At 35.8% G+C, this 18,872-nt stretch overlaps 1 protein-coding gene across 1 annotated transcript in view; it reads left to right on the top strand.

The window, feature by feature from the left end:
• Window positions 1-9,466: 9,466 nt before the first annotated feature.
• Window positions 9,467-18,872, top strand: part of LOC113083402 (leucine-rich repeat and fibronectin type III domain-containing protein 1) — a 32,316-nt gene continuing 22,910 nt past the window's right edge. The window contains exon 1 of the mRNA XM_026254504.1: window positions 9,467-9,543. The gene's annotated coding sequence lies outside the window, so the exon portion shown is untranslated. The remainder of the gene's footprint in view (window positions 9,544-18,872) is intronic.

Raw genomic sequence — 18,872 nt, 5'->3', positions numbered from 1 at the left:
TGTCATGTGACTGATCACTCTATATATTTTATTCAAAAAATTGCTATTGCAGCCTCTAGAAAATGTTTGAATTCTTATAAAGTAATCACAAACAACCAGACATAGACATAATCATCAATCAGTCTCAATTTCTTAATCATTTACACTTATAATACTTAAATATTCTGTTACATTCATGCAAATGAATGTCTTAAACACTCATTTCAATACTAATTACCATTCTAAATGCTAAATCTTTTCTGTATGTTGTGTGTGTGAAATCCACACACACACATCATGACTTGAGCTTCATGAGAACATATCATAATCCTGTGGAGAGATTACACACATAATCTACAGGAAATTACAAAAGCATCTTTAGGGAATTAAGCAGCTGTGCAGTGTAATCCACAGCAGAAAATGCTCTTTACAGGAACACTGCAGCTGATTTTCTCAAGCCGCACTCACTGTTTATCTTTCCAAACAGAATCTCTCAACATCTGACATCTGTCCAAGAACTATGAGGATGAACACACTCAACCAACTAGCCCACAGTCAGATGTTGTATTTATGAGCTCTGAGATGTTTGTTTAAAGAAAAACATCCCAAAATTAAGCATTAACCAGATACCAGCACCTTTTACTCCACAATACTGAATCGCTCTCTGGATATTCTGCTCTGTTTAGGGAGGAACTGATTCAAAATAGCCATTACAAAACAGGGCAAGGAATGAAATGAATCAGTGAATATTCATTTCATTCTCTGTGCAGGACGTCCCTGTTTTGCATTTTCATTTTATATAATGAAGTATGTGGTTAATTGTGTTTTTGCATTTCATTTCAAACTTTACATTTATTCTATATATAAAATGTTGCTATTTTATGTCAATTAAGCTCCTCATTGCTGATGTTCCAGATAATAGCTGCTAAATACAGAAGAATAAAAATAAATTAATTGATTTATATGTAAGGCTGCTAAATAGGGCAATATTTATTTATTTTTTATATTAATTATATAATTTAATATTAAATCTATAATATCAGAGAGCAGCAGCCTCATCATTTTATGTAACTTTTATGCTGCTTTAATTTGACTGAATTGTTTAACAACTTTTATGATGGCTGTTGTTGTTTTTTTATATATTATTAAATTAATCTTTTTTATTAATATTAATATTTTAGAATAGTATGAAGTATTGGGAAGCAGTTTGTGTGTTTGTGTGTTTTACTTACATTGTTCTGCCTTTAGATGTGACAAGTGAGCCTTTTATAGAGAAGACTTTTATATTGAAAGAGACTGAAACAAGATTGTAAACAAGGAAAGTTAGTTTTACTTACAAAAACAGCTTGCAAGACCCAGTTCACAAATGCAATGCAGCGCTGTCATCTGAATTCACCCTTAACAGTTAAAAGATAGTATGATAAAGATATCGCTTTCCACAGAGGACATTCAAACTAATGTTTTATTGTGAATTTGAGATTGCGAAAGAATGAATGCTGTATCATATGCAGAGAATCACACTTTCAGTCCATTTCTTTCATTATACTCTACATAATACAATAAGCTTTCAGTGTTTACTTCATTACTAAAGTTCTAAGGTGACGTTTATAATTAGTAATGGATCTTGAGCTCAGCTGTTAAACTGTCAGACTGAGATCTGAATCCATTGGGGAAGGAAGTTCTGCACAAAAGAGGGCTTTTAAAGACACCCCATTGTTGTTTCTTATGTATTTACACACTTGTGTAGTTAAATTGTTGTTAAAATGCAATTTCACACTCGTATGCAATATGGCTGTATATCAGCATATCCGTATATATCCATGCTGATATACAGCCAGTGTAATATAGTTAATTTATGAACATGTCATGTAATTTCGCAGGCTGTTTAAATTGGCTATTCACCATCTGCAAAACTTTTTTTTAGGATTTGACCTCAATTAGAAAGTTCAGATGCTGAGGGCCTAGAGGGAAATTTATGATTACATCTCAATATGTTTTAATATCGCCATTCAGCATAAAGTGAAAAATGACACTAATGCTGAAATATTCTGAAATAGATGTGAAAATCACGACCGGTCACCTTTGCACAAATTGGCGACTGCCCGTGTAATAAACACTGATTTGAGTGACACCATGGCAGATCAGTGAACGATTATTCTACCATTAACATTACACACTTTAAATCTGTTCCCTGCAAAATAAAACATTCATACGGGTCATTCAGCGGCGAGCGGGTAGGAATATTAAAACCTGACCTATGCAGAGACGAGAGAAGAACAAAGAGCCGTTAAGGCGTGTGCTAACACTAATGAGTCTGTTGTCAGTGGATGGAGTGTTTCTGTGTGAAGTGCCACTCAGTGAATTGTGGGTAATGTGCATGTGAGCTCACGTCTTGTGTTCAGTCAGATATCTGTGATCTCCCTGCCAACTTATAGAGCCGTCACAACAACACAAAGACTATAAAACACACATTAGACACGCTCAAGATGCTGAAACACCTTCAGAGCCATGAAACACTTACTGATTAAGAGAAAACTTCTCACATTTCCATTAAAACTAAATCTGCTTTATAGTTCTGCTTTGAAAAGTAGACTGAAATAGATGGAAATCTGAGACTGAAATAGATTCGAATAGTTTCTAAGGCTTCTAAATGATCAACATTAGCAAAACATTACTTTAATTTGTATCCACTCAAAGCTCTTTTAGTGTAGTTGTACAAATGTCCAGCTTCATCTCGAGCTTCTGCTGTCAAATCTTGTCTGATTTTGATCAAGTAAAGGTCAGAATAAGGTCAGTAATATCTCCAGATGAACTCTTAATGGCCTGAAGCAGCTCAGCTTTACTTGATTCTCCATCAATCATGTTTTAGAGTCTCAAATCTGATCCTCAGGATCTTTTGAGGAGCGTTTGTTTCCAGAAGCTTTATTTTCACTGTTCCTCAGCGGAGGAATGATCTTCACAAGCCTCCAGAACATCTCACATCTTCTAAAAGCCTGACGGATCAAAATTTTATACTCAGCAAAACACATGCAAACAGATTTTTTTTTTTACAATTTTTTTTATATATTAAAAAAATCAGGCTTTAAAGAGTTAAATCTCTCTCCACATGCATTCACAACACAATTAACTTCTGTAATGTTAAAAATTTTATAATAAAACTAAATATTAGTGTGAAAAGTGACTCTCGTTTTGATTAATTTATGCATGTTACTAATGACTGCATTGTGCATTTTATTAATTATATATATTTTCCCATCTGTGTGGCTTTGCTGTTACCAGCAGAAAAGGAAAGCTGTTCAGAGGTGGAAGTTTTTGGAGGACATCCGATGCTCAAATCAGTCATTTTTCATCTTTAGAATGGCGTTCACTGATGAATCATTCACAATGACAGCGGAAGCATTGATTTAGAGACGCATTTGTGACGTCATGTTGTCTGTGGGATCCATCTCCGGCTCTTTTGGCTACTTGAAGCATAATCCAGCCGGTCATTAATACACACTTTCAGTCCTTCAGGTATCGATTCCTTCAGCATTGGATGTGTTGTCGATATAAATGTCTCAGTGATCTGCGCTTCTGGATAATACATAGCTATGCTGTATATACTGTATACTCTACATAGTATGTGATTTTTCTATATGCATAGAATATCTGGATGACATTTCATAAAACGATTAAGGGATCGCTGCACTGGGTAATCTACCCCACAATGCACTGTGTGACTAATGAACTGGAAGTTATTTATTTTTAATAACTTGTTCTTCACTCATTATGTAATTGGACAGCGAAAAGATAATTGAACTATACATGAAATGTAAATGGGGTCATGTTGCAACATTGTAGCATACTGTACTTCTGTATGAAGCATGCAGTATTTAGTTAGTACTATGCTAATAAAGTTTGGGGTCATTTTCGAAATAAATTAATACTTTTATTCAGCAAAGATGCATTAAATTCATTAAAAGTGACATGCATGTATTTAATATCATGCTTTTGCTCTTTTCAGCTCTGATTGTTCACTTTGAATGCATTGAAACACATTGTTATGAGGTCAATCATATTTCCCTTCTGTCATTCTTAATCACACATTTTTCAGACAAAGACGGGTCGTCTGTGTCGTGTCAGTGTTATTTGGGGTTGCCTTTGAAGCCGCCCCTGAGGGTCCCACAGAGCTGTGCTGGTCAAAAGTTAAATCTGCTCCTAACCTTTGAAGCGATTATCCAAAAATCACAATTCTGCCGGCGTCTGAAGCGAGCGATGACCCTGTAATTGCTGCTCACTGCTGTGTTTTCACATTTGAGAATGGAAGGTCATGTTTCCACTTTTACTTTCTAAATCACAGGGATACTCGCCCTAATCCCGCAGAAGGGGATTTGAGAGCGTCCCGACTGTAAAGTGGAGCTCTAGGGAGGTTTTTAACCTGCAAACACAAGCGGAGATTCAGCCCTCATTATGAGAGCTGGATAAAAGAGAATAATGTGCTGGCTTGAAGAGATAAAGAGAGGAAGAGAGAGCGACGGGTTCGGGAAAATCACAGAGAGCACAGGGGAGAGTGAAGAGCGCTCTCTGATCAGCATCAGAGGAGATAGAAAGTGGCTCGTCCTGTTTGACTGTATGTTATCACACCGTCCCAGTGTGTGTGTGTGTGTGTGTGTGTGTGTGTGTGTTTCTGACACTAAACAAAATTGACCAAACACCAATTTACAGTTACAACACTGTGTCCTTATGAAGGAGGTCTGATATACCTGGAATGTAACCCAATAATCTGCTTGATTTCCAATTTACCCCAACTTTTAGTTAATGGTTAAAAATGTATTGATTTATAAATTTCACCCAAAAATGAAATTTCTACCATTTACTCAAGTTGTTCAAATCTTTAGGAGTTTCTTTCTTCAGTTGAACACAACAGACGATGTTTGAATGAATGGTAGCTGTTGGTAGCCATTGATCTCCATAGTATTGTGTGTGTGGGGGGGGGGGGGGGGTACTATGGAAGTCAATGGCTACCGTCAACTGTTTGAAAGAAACTCATAAAGGTTTGGAACAAGTGGAGGCTTTTAAAACCTATGTTGTAAAAAAAATTTAATATTTGTATTTTTCTTGGTTTAAAACTTATTTTTTTCTTAATTACATAAATGTCAGTTGATTTTTTTATATACAGATTTTTATTTTGTCTATTTTTTTTATTATTATAGGAATGTTACTTTCAAATGTTCTCAGAATGTTCTGAAACAAATTAAAAAAATTTTTTGGCAAAATACTTTTATATTGTAGCTGACAGAGAAAACTTGCTATAAGCTGCTGACAACAGCTACACCAGAGAGCTGCACGGTCCGATTTTGTAAATCCGCACCCGTCCGTACCCGCAGTGCTTAAAATCGCATCGGACCCATTTTCCGACAGCAGCACTAATTAAAATCCGCACCCGACCTGACCCGCTTAAAATAGAACCAACACCCGACCCGCACCCGAAATCAAATTAGTTATGCCAATCACATTAGACACACTTTTTTCAAATTTTATTGCCAGGTCATACAGAAGTTATTCATGGAAAACTCTTTTTAAAAGATATTCGTTTTTTATACATTTCTTCTTAATTTTGATCAATTTTTTATCAATCAATTGCCCGTATTTATTAAATAAGAAGCAAATATATAGCAGACAACGTAATAACCTTAGTGTAGGCTAATTGACAGAATTTCAAAAAAATATTTTGCTACCTAAAAGTTACATATTTTTTGTGTCACGCATGCATCCATGTCTATTTCCCTCATATTAAATATAAAACGCATGTGGACTGATATTCCTTTATTAATGGAGTATATAAACAGACGTTTCAATATATTGGTATTAAATGCATTTTCTGAGAATTTATATTTCACGTTTTTACTGCAAATGTCGAAATACGTGCTCTTTCCATCAGTGCTTGAGTCACTGATCACATTAGAATAAAATATCTCATAATAAAATACAAAATTGCCTGATTTATGAATGTATATGCATAGTTCTCATCAGTCGGAAATACAGATAAATGATTTCATTTGTTGTATTTTTGATCCTGAAAGAAAACAGAACAACAAAAGAGTGAATCATAACACCACCTAAGGTTTATATATATATATATAAATGGAAAACAAAAACAACGAAGAAAAAAAACAGCTGGCTGATCTTTTACCACGAACTAATGACTCATGCAGCCGTTCGCGCGGCTGTGATTTTTTTATTACGTGGAACGTAGGCCTATTTTTACGTTTGCACGTGACTGTTTTGAACCCGTGTTTAGACCCGTGTTTCCCCTGTGTCCGACCCGCACCCGTATCCAACACAGTTGGATATTTTTCACCCGTTTCAGCCAAATTTTCGGGTCACCCGTCCCCGTGCAGGACTCTGAGCTACACTACACTACAGCTCCCCTTGTGGCATTTCCGAAAATGACATGTAATTGGATTGCTTTTTAAGAATAATTTTCTGGCATTTAAGAATGCAACTAAAATGCATGCACTTATGCACATTCTTATATACCAGAGTTCTGTAAAGTTCACACAGTGTTTGTAATGTTTACATGCTCAGAGAAAATATATATATATATATATTTTAGAAAAAATTATATAACACATTTTCACAAGAACCACAAGAAATCTAACATTATATAAACATCTAAAGGCAATTTGATGCATCCTTGCTGAATAAAATTATTAATTTCTTTCAATATATAAATAGCTATTTTAACCTAGTTTTGCATGATGCATTGCATATTTAATGCTTCATACAGATTTGCATAATTATTATACACTGTACATATATGATATCTATGTTGCTCAATTTAATGCATCCTTGCTGAATAAAAGTACTCATTTATTTTTAGAAATAAATAGCTATTTTACCTAATCTTTACATGTTGCTATATATATTTCTGTGCAAGCTTAGTAAACATATAATATCTATATTAAACAATTCCGTGCATCCTTGCTGAAAAAAATAATACATTTCTTAAAAAAAAAAAACTGAACAGTGCTTATACAATACATGTTTTTAATAAAGCCTATGAATCTCAACATTATGTTTTTCAAGCATCTTTCAGAAATGGCAGATGTTTGTGTTTTCTTTTTTTCTCTCATTACAGAGTATATGTGTACTTTATAGTCTAAAAGTGCATTTGTATTGCACATGTGATGCCGCCACACACTGATCTGCTTCAAAACCTGACCTTTCACCTCCAGAACTGATGGTGTAGAATCAGATGTGCTGCTCTTTCTCCTAGTGTCTCGCTCTTCTGCAGGGTCTGTTATTAGAGCTCAGGATGAGTGATTCTGACACGTTCAGTGTGGAGAGTAAGCACACTAAACACATCACTTGAGAAGAACCACACTTATGCATTTTGCATGGACCGGATGAATGGATGCTTTCACCGTATGTACTGAATTACAAATGAGCACCAGAAGAGAAAATAGAGAGAGACGAGCTGTTTGGATTACAATGCAATCTGGGATTGTTTTCTCTATGATCGCCGCCTAAATTATTATTCTTAGAGGGTTTAGTCTAGGTTTTAAATGAGGTCTTGTATCTATACAATTTGAGAAATACAATTATGTGTCGATAAAATAGGAAAAGAGAGTTGAGATGCTTGTTTCTAGAGCAGTGGTTCCCAACCTTTTTCAACTCGCGGCCCACACAACCAAACACATATGTTTGCGCGGCCCACTTCAAAAAAATTAACTGACCCCGCTATTGTTGGGTTAATAACTTAGTACTCAGAAGCTAGATTTTAAACTATATTTATTGAATAAACTAGGTATGTGCGATATGGACAAAAAAAAAAAAAAAACTATCGCGATTATTTTGATCAATTTTGCAATTGTGCTTTTACAGTCATAAAAGCATTCAGGATTAATTTGAAACATATTTCCAAAAGAAAACCAATCAGAGCTTTATCAAAAAGTTGTAACATTTCTAGAACAGACATAAGTCAAAATTATCACTATAGTGAAGATGTAAACAAATGTATAGACTTGTGGCAAAAAAAAAATAAAAAATAAAAAAATCCTGTATACAGGGACTTTTTTTTCTTTTTTGCCATGCATTGTTCATAGAGCTCATTAATTATAGCGGTGCCTCAGGTGTTTGCAGTGTGTATACAGTATGTGTATGCGGTCAGCAGTGAGAGCGCATAAATATAACGCGAAAGCACATTAAAATAATGCACGAGTGCGAATCTCTCTGTTCGCAGCAGATTTCCTTTGCTCTGTCACAAAACCGGTCGTGCTTGCTCAGATACACGCTGCTTTGCGAGGAGAGAGTGTGCACACTTAAAACGTGTCTCCTCTCACTTAAACTGCATCCTGTTCACTAACAAATTCACTCTATGCTCATGTGTTAGACATGAATTATTTCGCACGTTTTTATTTCTAGCCTTTTACCGCAGTGAGAACGCTCTGATCCGTCAACATTGGCTCAGAAAAAAGGCGCAAAACAGACAGTGTGTGAACCTGGAGTTAGGCATATGCGCACGCTCAAATCGTGATTTTAGGACGTTTTCTTTTAATCGCACAGCCCTAGAATGGACTGGAAATGAACAGAAAATAATTGGCGGCCCACCTGCAATACCACCGCGGCCCACTAGGGGGCCGCGGACCACAGGTTGAAAACCACTGTTCTAGAGTTTCTTGGCGTTGTTTTTAGTTGTTATAGACTTTATCTACAGTGTTATTTTAATAGTATTTATGTACTATTACAGACAATATTAATGTTTAGCTTTTATGTTTATATTTTAATTTCATTTTAATTTGTAAATTATTTTACACTTTTTTATTAATATGAAGGTTTAACTTACTTTTATTTCAGTATTATTTTACCATTATTGATATATTATTAAAATGTTTGTTAATATTTTGAATTCACTTTTATATTTTCTGTATTCATTTAAAGTTTAAAGTTTTGTAAAAGATATTTATATTAGATTTATTTGTTTTTATTTTTATGTCTGTGTAGATCTTAGTAATGATGCCTTAGCGACTAATTGAAATAAATTTACATTTAAGATTTTTATATTTTATTTAACATTCATTTTATGGTTTTAGTTGATCAATTATATGTTTTTCACTTATATTTCATTGAATTGATTATTTCTTAGATTCATTTTTATTAATATACCCTGGCAAAAATAAAAACAGACATATATACAAAATATAGAGCTATAAGATTAATGTGGAGCCGATTATTTAATCTTATAGAGAATTTGACGAGAAATGTCCGTGATATCTGCCTTGTGATAAGGCATTATTGAGATATTTTTAGACACTTGAATTTCTTTTTATTTTAGGAGTATTTTCTTTATGAGAAAAAGTTCTCTTTTCACTCTTTTGCTTTCTGGAAGAAGCAGTTGAGATATTAAAATAATCTGATTTGAGATTCTCTTTTCTCTATTTCTGGATTATGTGCTTTTAATATAGTGATGGGCATCATAAAACAAGCATCGTCTCTCTCTTTTGTCACGGCTACAGGTGACATCACTCCAGTTACCCAGAAGCCCTTTTGAGATGACTGACACTGGAACAAGCTTCATATCTGGTGAGTGTGTCAGTTCACAATAACACACACATCTCTCTCTCTCTCTCTCTCTCTCTGTTTCTCAAACCGCTGCAGATCATGGTGAACGGAAACATCTGTTGTCAGGTCTCCTGTCACTGGATTTCTGGGAAATAATGGATTGATGCGTGCAGACAGAAGAAACAACACTTTATGCTTTGTCTCTCTCATACACACACACACACACACACACACAGTTAGAGAAGATGATCTCGTCTCCTGACAATAGAGAATACAGCAGAAAACATATAAACTAATTTGGCCAAAACATTTGTGAAATAATTCACCCAAACGTAAAAATCCAGCCATCCTTTACTCTTCCAGATTCTGTTTGAAACCGTGTTTTTTCTTCCATGCAACTCAAACTAAGCTGTTTATTAGAAAGTTACTGTAATGTCGCTCATTCTGTGCAATGAAGACACTATTGCAAACATTTTTTACACATGCAAATATTCCAATATTTAATTAAATATGCACTAATTTATAAATTTGTTACATATTAGAATTAAAGGTTTTTACAGAAGGGAATCCTAAAAAATCATAAAATAGGAATATAATTATATATATGAACAAACCCTTCTATAAAATCTTTCAGAATATATGAAAAAAACACCTTCTAAGTTTGGTGTTTGTGAGTGCTGCTGAAGTGGAGAAACAAACTCATTTTTTGTAACGATATGTAGTGTAATTAAAATCTGTTGATGCAAATATTGCAAAAATAGATGATATATGAACAGCCTCTTCGATAAAATCCTTCAGGATTTAGAAAAGGAGTAAAACTACTAAGTCTGGTGTTTATAGTTTGGTGCAAAAGTGGAGAAACAAACTCATTTTGAACAAATGTTCTGCAACGATTTGTAATTGAAATAAGAAAAAAAGTGCATTAATAAAACGATGCAAATAATATATGAATAAACACCTCTTTAGAAATCTTTAGAAAATGGGCTAGATAATAAAATAAAACTAAAATCTGGGATATGTAAGTCATAAGATATATAGTGTTATAGAAATGGAAATAGACAGAGCATGCAATAAAATGAACACACAACAGTGTATTGTGGATATTTTCTTACCACCAATCAGAAACATGTTATATAAAGCCAAATACCCTAAAATCTCAAAACTGACCAATAGATCCTTGTGTCTGTAGTCGGTATGACCTTAACAGTCATTTCTGAAGGTTTCACATTCAATGCATGCAAAAGAGCAGCAAGAGCATCTCGTTTTGTGTTGCACAGAAGAAAAGAAACATCAGGGTGAGTAAAGGATCACCCATTGTTCATTTTTGCCTGCACCGTTCCTTTAAGAAGCTGACAGCATGTACTATATGTACTACAGCCGACCCCTCATCCACACTAATTACATTCCAGCAGTTCAGTGTGTTGATGTAGAAAGGGCCGGCAGCCAGACAACAGTCCGATGATTTCCTGTAGACTCCGAGCGGTGGTTTCTGTGCTCTGTTGCGGAGCAGAAGAGTCGGACAGATGGAGGTTGAAAGCTATGACATCACATCTGACCTGCTTACCATCTCCTACATGCCTTTGACTGCAGGACTAATGACTCAACCACTGAGTTTCTGCTCAGAGTCCTTGAGTTGGTAGTAAATATACACATCAGTGTGCAATTTAACTTGGTTGGTAAGATTGCTGGTTTGAAGCCTGCATGAAACACTGTTATAATGTTATGATCGAGGCTCTCGACATTACTTGTTTTACGTTTATGCATTTAGCAGATGCTTTTATCCAAAGCGACTTACAGTGCGTTCAAGCTAACAATTTTATCTAACATGTGTTCCCTGGGAATTGAACCCACAACCTTGCGCTTGCTAACGCAATGCTCTACCACTTGAGCTACAGGAACACTACACTTTATAACAAACTATCAAATATATTCATATATACATTTCATATATATACAATAGTTTGAGAGTGAAGCGAGACTTTATCCATTATTTAGCTACTTGTGATTATTTGATTGGTGGAGATTTTTTTTTGCAGAATTGTGGGTAATGTAGTTTCCCAACAGGAATTTCACTGTTAATCACAATCATTTATAAAAATTAGTTGAAATAATACAGGCTAATGGTTTCAAATGAAGCATACATGCCATTGATTAACAAACTCATAGCTCACAGTGATTCTGTCATTAAAAACCAATTCCTTTATGTAGAAAATTAATTATATTTTCACTTTAATTAGTGTTTATATTAAAACCAGAACCAGCAGACGACCAGTTTGATTGCTTGTTAGAAACCCTCGCGACAAATGGCAGGCATTGATTGGGTAATCCAGCCGATGTGTTCGACCAATCAAGAGTGCACTTGGGTCACGTCTGCAGGATCCAATTAAAGCAAATTTACAGCATACGTGATGAAGCTTGTCAAACCCAAATTGCCTCCCTGAAGATCCTGAGATCCACTTTATGATGATGAGTCATCCTCCTCTTCTTCGAGCAGATATTACACTCCCATCAAATAATCCTCATCAATAAAAGATCTAAAGGTGCTTTTACTTTTGCAAAACGTGTTGCATTAGCTTTTTATAGATTGCCAGGTTGTCTAATCCTGTGATATCAGAGATCGTGGCTAATGCCTTCAAAGCAGTTGCAGCGCAAAGCGTCGCTGAAGGCAAGCTCTCATCTGCCGGAGGATGATGTTTAAGTAGATAGACGTTTGTATTTCCTGCACCAATCATGAAGTATTCATTACCGACTTAAAGGCATAACAGCCTATTGTATTATTCATGTTGAATACTGTGGCTTGCACGCTCATCAAAGTGATGGAGACAATCATGCATGTGCATTTATAATCAGCTTAATTTACAGATACCAGAGACATCAAAAACCAGTGGTTATAGTTTTAGGGACGGAAGTTGACTATAAGCCAATAGAGGTGTACAGTAAGTGAATGGCACATTTTTGAGTTTACTAGTAGTCTACTTTAGTATGTCTGATGTTAACTGGTACGTTCATGTTTTGTTTCAACAGTATTTGTTAAGTTTAGTTCAGTATCTTTCAGGTTTCTACAACAGTATTAGTCAAGTTTACTATAACCATATAAGACAAGTTACGTTACAAGTAAATTTGACCAATACTGTTACAATAAATTTGAGAAATGCTGAGGGAACTACTAGTAAACTTGAAGATAAATTGAACACATACAGTGCAGTTGGAACAAAAAGACAGATACAGGCACACATACTATTTTAGACCTTGCAAGATGTTTCACTAGGATATTTGACAAATACTGTTACAGGCAACTTGACAAATACTGTGGAAACCTAGTAAACATGACGGATAAACATAGCGCAGGCTTTTGAAAAGCAATGACAGATATTGTACCAGTACACTTCACACTTATTCAACACTTTCTCATTCATAAAGTAGACCTGTCACAGTTCAATAATGAACCGAAAATATGTATAAACTTATCATTCTAACATAAAAGTTCTTTGAAGTTGTATTTCAAGTCACAGCGAATGCACTGAATCCCATTTCCGCATGTGCTGCGAGTTTAGCCTGCATTTGGGAACCCAATGGCCACCAGTTATGCTTTATTTTCACGTTTGCATAATTTCCAACATTTTCATGTAAATGATGATTATAGCATTTGACTAGATTTGGTAACCCTTTATTTCGATAGTCCACTTTAGACATTCTACTAACAGTAAGTAACTTTGCAATTACATGTCAGTTAGCAATTGGCATTGAGTATCTGCTTAATGTCTTCTTACACTTTCTTTTCAGCTTATTGTCAACTTATACTATCCCTAAACCTACCCTAACTACTGAGTTAGTAGACATGTAGATGCTAATTAATGAGAATTAGTTGACATGTCGTTGACATGTATTTACAAAGTTAAGGCCCGTTCACACCAAGCACGATAACTATAAAGATAACGATAAAGATATCGTTCTAAAAATCGTTCTCAATATTAAAGAATAGCATAGTCCACACTACAACTATAACGATAAAGCCATAGAGAAACGTTATCGTTGGAATCATTTTCAGAACGATTTTTTTCCAGCTGATGAATGATACAAACATTGACATCCAATCAGAATCCATCTTGCTGTAATGAGCTCGATGATTTAAAGCGGCAGACGCACGTGCGCTCAGAATAAACAGACGATATCGTTCGCTGGTGTGGACGCTAATATCGTTATCTTTATAGTTATCTTTATAGTTATCGTTCTTGATGTGAACAGGCCTTTACTTATAGTAAGTAGAATGTCTAAAGTGGACTATCGCAAATAAAGAGTAACCTAGAGCTGTTATGAGACGTGTTTGTAGTTTGTTTACACTGAAGCTTTAGTTCCCTTTCATAGGTTTTAGTTCCCTTGTCAAATGGGTTTTTGTCATGTTCTTTGCTATTTATCAGAGCAGTTTCAACTCTTCTCAGATCGATATGATGGGTTACAGGAGATTAATTGATCCGTGCCACAGATTTATCGCCACTCATGACAGAGGCATGCAATGTTTGGGCCTTCAGTATGCTCCGGCGGCGCTGACTGTCGACACTTTGAAAGTATTTTGCTCGAGGCTCACCTCCTTTCTGAGGAACGGAGGACACATTTCTAACCCCTGAAACTCCCTTTATGCAGTTGCCAAGGCGCCACAAAAAAATGGCCGCTTCGGGTGATGTTTGCAAAGGCAGAGCTCATGGAAAGTGAACAGATGGAAGTGTCTCCCATTCTTTCACTCTCCCCGGGCTGCTGCGCAAATTCCTTCATTGGATTTATCTATCATCCTGGAAGGTCTGGCAAGCCATCAATTTGATCCATTGGATTCTGTGTCAGAGAAGGTTTTGACCCTGAAGACTTTCCTTTTGGTGGCTCTATCCTCTTTTAAGAGAATTTGGACCATTGGATCAAGGGATCACTTTCAATTAGCCCTTCTTGTATGGACTTTGACCTGGGGCTGGTTAAAATCTTGCTGTGACTTAGGCCTGAGTATATTCCTATGGTTTCTTTCACACTATTTCACTTCCAGAAGGTGGTCTTGGAGGCTTTTTTCCCTTCTCTGATGTGGGGAATGGAAGTGATGTGTGACTTCCCAGTCTTTGCCCGGTAAGGGCATTAAAAATCTGTGTTAACCGGGCAGTCCAGTGGTGTAGATCTGACCAAACTCTGGAAACAGAGAATCTCTCACTGGGTGGTTGAGGATATCTCTGTGGCCTATGAGGTTTGTGGCTTGGCTTCACTTCTAGGTATGCATGCTCATTCTACAAGAAGAATGACTTCTTCTTGGGCTCTTTTAAAGGGCTCTTTGTTGGAGGATATTTTGTGCTGCGACGTGATGATGGACCCTGGCTCCTGGGTTTTATCTGCTTGAGTGGACCTGTTTCTCGGTCGTCCAGCTATCATCAGGTATGTTATGGCGTTGTAGTATATCGTTCCCATATTGCTGGTTTTGCAGGATAGAGTGAACCAATGAAAGGGTGCATCTCGGTTACTTTTATAACCTTGGATCCCCACAATCCCTGAGTGAATGAGATGCTGCTTCACCTGCAGTTCCCATACCTTTCAGTAGGTGCTTCCATCGTATATAGAAACATGATAAAATTGTGCACTGAAATGACAATACGAGACGTGTTTCTTACGGCACAGTTTACATAAGTAACTGTGAGGCGTTTTCCATCAAAATAAAGCTCTACTTTACTTAAAAGCAAATACAGTCAAAATAAAAGCTTAAAGGTGCAGTATGGAATATTGATAGCTAGTGGTTGAAATGGGTACTGCAGTCCAAATTCAAAATATATCTTTCAAGTGTAGGAATTAGGAAAAAAAGTATTGTTATTTTCCTACTGTATTGTAAAACTAAATAATATACCGTGCAATTGCTTTACAATATATGGATATTACTGTCATATAAGAAATAATAAAAAAAATAGTAGTAGTAGTAGTTGTAGTTGTAGTAGTAGTGTTTTCTACTGGTTTGGCTTCCTAAAACATCAGTCTGAATGCAATTTAACCTGAGACAATATATCACAACTAAAAAGATGGTTGAGCCCATTTTAAAGTTCATTTACAAGTCAATTCACTGACTTTTTCTTAGGCCCCGTCCACACAGAGACAAGTTTTGCTGTATACACATACAGTTTGTATCATATAGGCATTTCGTCCAAACAGATTCAGCGTTTTGGGAGAGAGTAACCGATACATTTGTGGATACATTTGAAAACGTCGCCTTTGTGTTTTCATGTGGAGAGCGAATCTGCATATTTTCTGAAACTTTGACATCATCAGCCCACGATTCACGCCTAGTCAGACACCCCTACGTCACGTCACAGCAACAAAAACATGAACAAACACTCAATGATTGTCTTTTTATTAAGTAACATTAACACAAAGTAATAAACGTATTCTTCCATGTTTGTTTGTATACCGCGTGCAAGGTTTATGCGTATAGTCCAAGTCTTCTTCTCTGTTTAAGGTGGCAGAATTACAGCACCACATACTGGTCTGGCATGTATACGACATCGCTTTGTGTACATTTTCTGGTTTCGTGTGGACGCAGATGTTTTTTGAGACGAGGAAAAAAAAGATTGGATAGTTAGTTGGTTAGTTTATGTTAAAACTGTGCATGCATCCAAATGCGTTGAAATTTTAAATGCAATTTGAAAACAACTTAGGCCTAAATATTGTTTTGAGTGCAGCATAATACTGTTTATAGTTTATAAAACATCTTGTTTATCTTGTACAGGCTGTATAACTACTAGCTTCTGTTCTGTCTAATGGATCTGAATGTCCACAGTGTTGCAGTGAAAGTGCTGAACACTTCAAGTAAAACCTGACACAAAGAAAATGGCCCTTAGATTTACAGTCTTGGCAGCACAGCAGGAAAGCTTTTAGCCGCGATATCAATCAAATCCCAGATCGCTCATATTCATGAGGATTTGAGCACTTCACTCCGAGAGAGCAGCGTGTCTCTGGATGTTTCCTCATCTCTCACCAGCAAACACACACACACACACACACACACACACACACACACACATACAGTACTAATTCTAATGCACATTTGAAACATAAGTGACACAACTGGAGGATAATTTTGCACTAAACTTCACATATAATGTACAAATAAATCTCACACATACTATTAGTAGACTATGTAGTGAACATGTAGTTTTAAATACACATACTGTATATGCAAGTTTCAGTTTTGTATGAATGCATCATATTAAGTGTTAAAAACTGTGCAATCCAAATGCATGGATATTTTAATTGCAATTCAAATTTAGCCCTAAATATGCATCGCAAGTAGCAGCATTGCTGCTTGTACCTGGACATATTTTGCAGGATTAAACAGCTAATCTTGTTAACATGCTTCTCTTGAATACGTATATGAAGTAATTGGCATGACAGTGTACAGTTAACCAGTCATTATCGCAAAATAATCCCCTCCAGTATCATATAAGAGACCTCATGCTTTAAAATAATAACTGTCTGACTATGCAGTATCCTTAAAGAGCAAATATTTCCCCTTCAACAGACATTTGCAAGTGTTTTAAAGTCAGATGCTTGTAGATTTCTGTCTGTTTTTGTGATGGTGAAAGGGCAGCTGGGTAATTGTATTTCTGTGTGTGGTGCTGCAGTTTATCCGTGGCTGCAGTGGAGGTCTTATCGCACATGAGTCTCCACAGTCCTTATCTCCGAACTTGAACAGTTCCTATCAAATCTCAGGAAGCCCAAATCCGCTGCTGTCTCCATAAATGACCCTTCACATCCTCACATCACCCCGAGAGCCGAGCGCTCGATAACTATGATATTTTTCTGAGAGTGAATGTGTATTCTTTATATTTTGTGCACTGGTTTGTTCACAGCAGTGATAAACATCAACTTTTTCGATTTCATACGAATCCAGTCAGAGTTATTTAAAAAAAAAAATTTTGATCTTGGAAGTTGCTTGATGCAACTCAGCAGATGTTGCACTCCCATTTGGTCTATGAGAAGTTTAATAGAAAGTGCATCCATTAAAAAAAAGTGTCAATTTTTTTTAATGGATGAGCTTTTTATTAAACTTCTCTCGGACCGATGCAGTGCAACACCCGCTGAGTTGCATCCAACAGCTTGAAAGATGAAAGCATCTGAAGCTGCATCTGAAGCATTATTTGCACTGCAGTAACAGTTGCATTAAATAATGCTTTAGAAGTTAATGTTTTATAAGTAATATTTCAAAAATGTAATGAGTTGGTGGCGGCTGGTATTAATAAGTGAGTCATTATGCCACTGTGTGTTAATCAGAGACACACAATGGTTGTGTTTGGATCTATTTTAATTAACAAAACAGAGCAAAAATAGAAGATTTTTACAATACTGTGTCTAAAATCTTTATACAACAGTCCAATAAACAAGATTACATTTGCAATCATGCTGATACAGTAATGGGGCATGCTTGCTTGTGTGAAACTGCTTAACTAAATCATAAAGAAATATAAGACAAAAACAGTGCATTTTTACTCCATATATTACATTTCTACTCTGGGATTCATCACACAGGATGCATTACTACACATCATACTGATACACAAATACTGAAATACTGTATTGCATAAAAATAGGGTTTTTTAGCAGGATAACAATTTTGTAGATATCTGTAAGTGTCGTGTCAATTAAAAGCACCAGCAGCGAATCATTTCTGCAGTCTGTGTTGTTAATTATATTAATCAAACCACATCAAATGTTATAAACAGTCATAAAAGACAGAAGTCATTGGTATCTGATAAACTCCATTGTAATTTGTGTCCTGATTAGTCGTGTAGCAGGGCTCTTTCTGTCTGGCCCTGTAGGGGTCACGGTTTCAAACACTTCATCTTCATTACAAGTCAATCAGAATCAACCACGAATGAGAAAATGACTGATTATCACCTCCTGACTTGCTCAGTGTCATTAATCCTCTCTTTGATTTGGTGGTGGAGGCTGCTTTTAAATATGAATGTAGAAGCATTTTTAGTTTCAGATTCCATATTCATGAGCCGTAGCTGTGAGTCTATCTCTGTATTATGCTGCTGGTCAATCTGACCCATTTTGATTTTTAATTTGCCAGAATCACATTTGTGGTCTCGCTCTGTAAGATAGAGACTCTTTTAGTTTTTAAAGTCATTAAACAGCTTGATTTCACTTCCAGGGACAGTATTCGGGAGAGAAGGTGCTCCACTTGTAAAAAAAATTAAAAAATAAATAAAATGATTGTAAGAAATCATACAGTTCAGTATAGGAGCTATGGGAATCTGTGTTATTATAGTATCTGTTATTATTTTAAATAACATTTTATTTTAATATATTTAGTTTTAGTAATAGTCTTCTGT

This window comes from Carassius auratus, unplaced genomic scaffold (assembly GCF_003368295.1).
Source record: "Carassius auratus strain Wakin unplaced genomic scaffold, ASM336829v1 scaf_tig00038153, whole genome shotgun sequence".
Taxonomy (NCBI): domain Eukaryota; kingdom Metazoa; phylum Chordata; class Actinopteri; order Cypriniformes; family Cyprinidae; genus Carassius; species Carassius auratus.
This window is presented reverse-complemented; position numbering and strand designations above follow the sequence as displayed.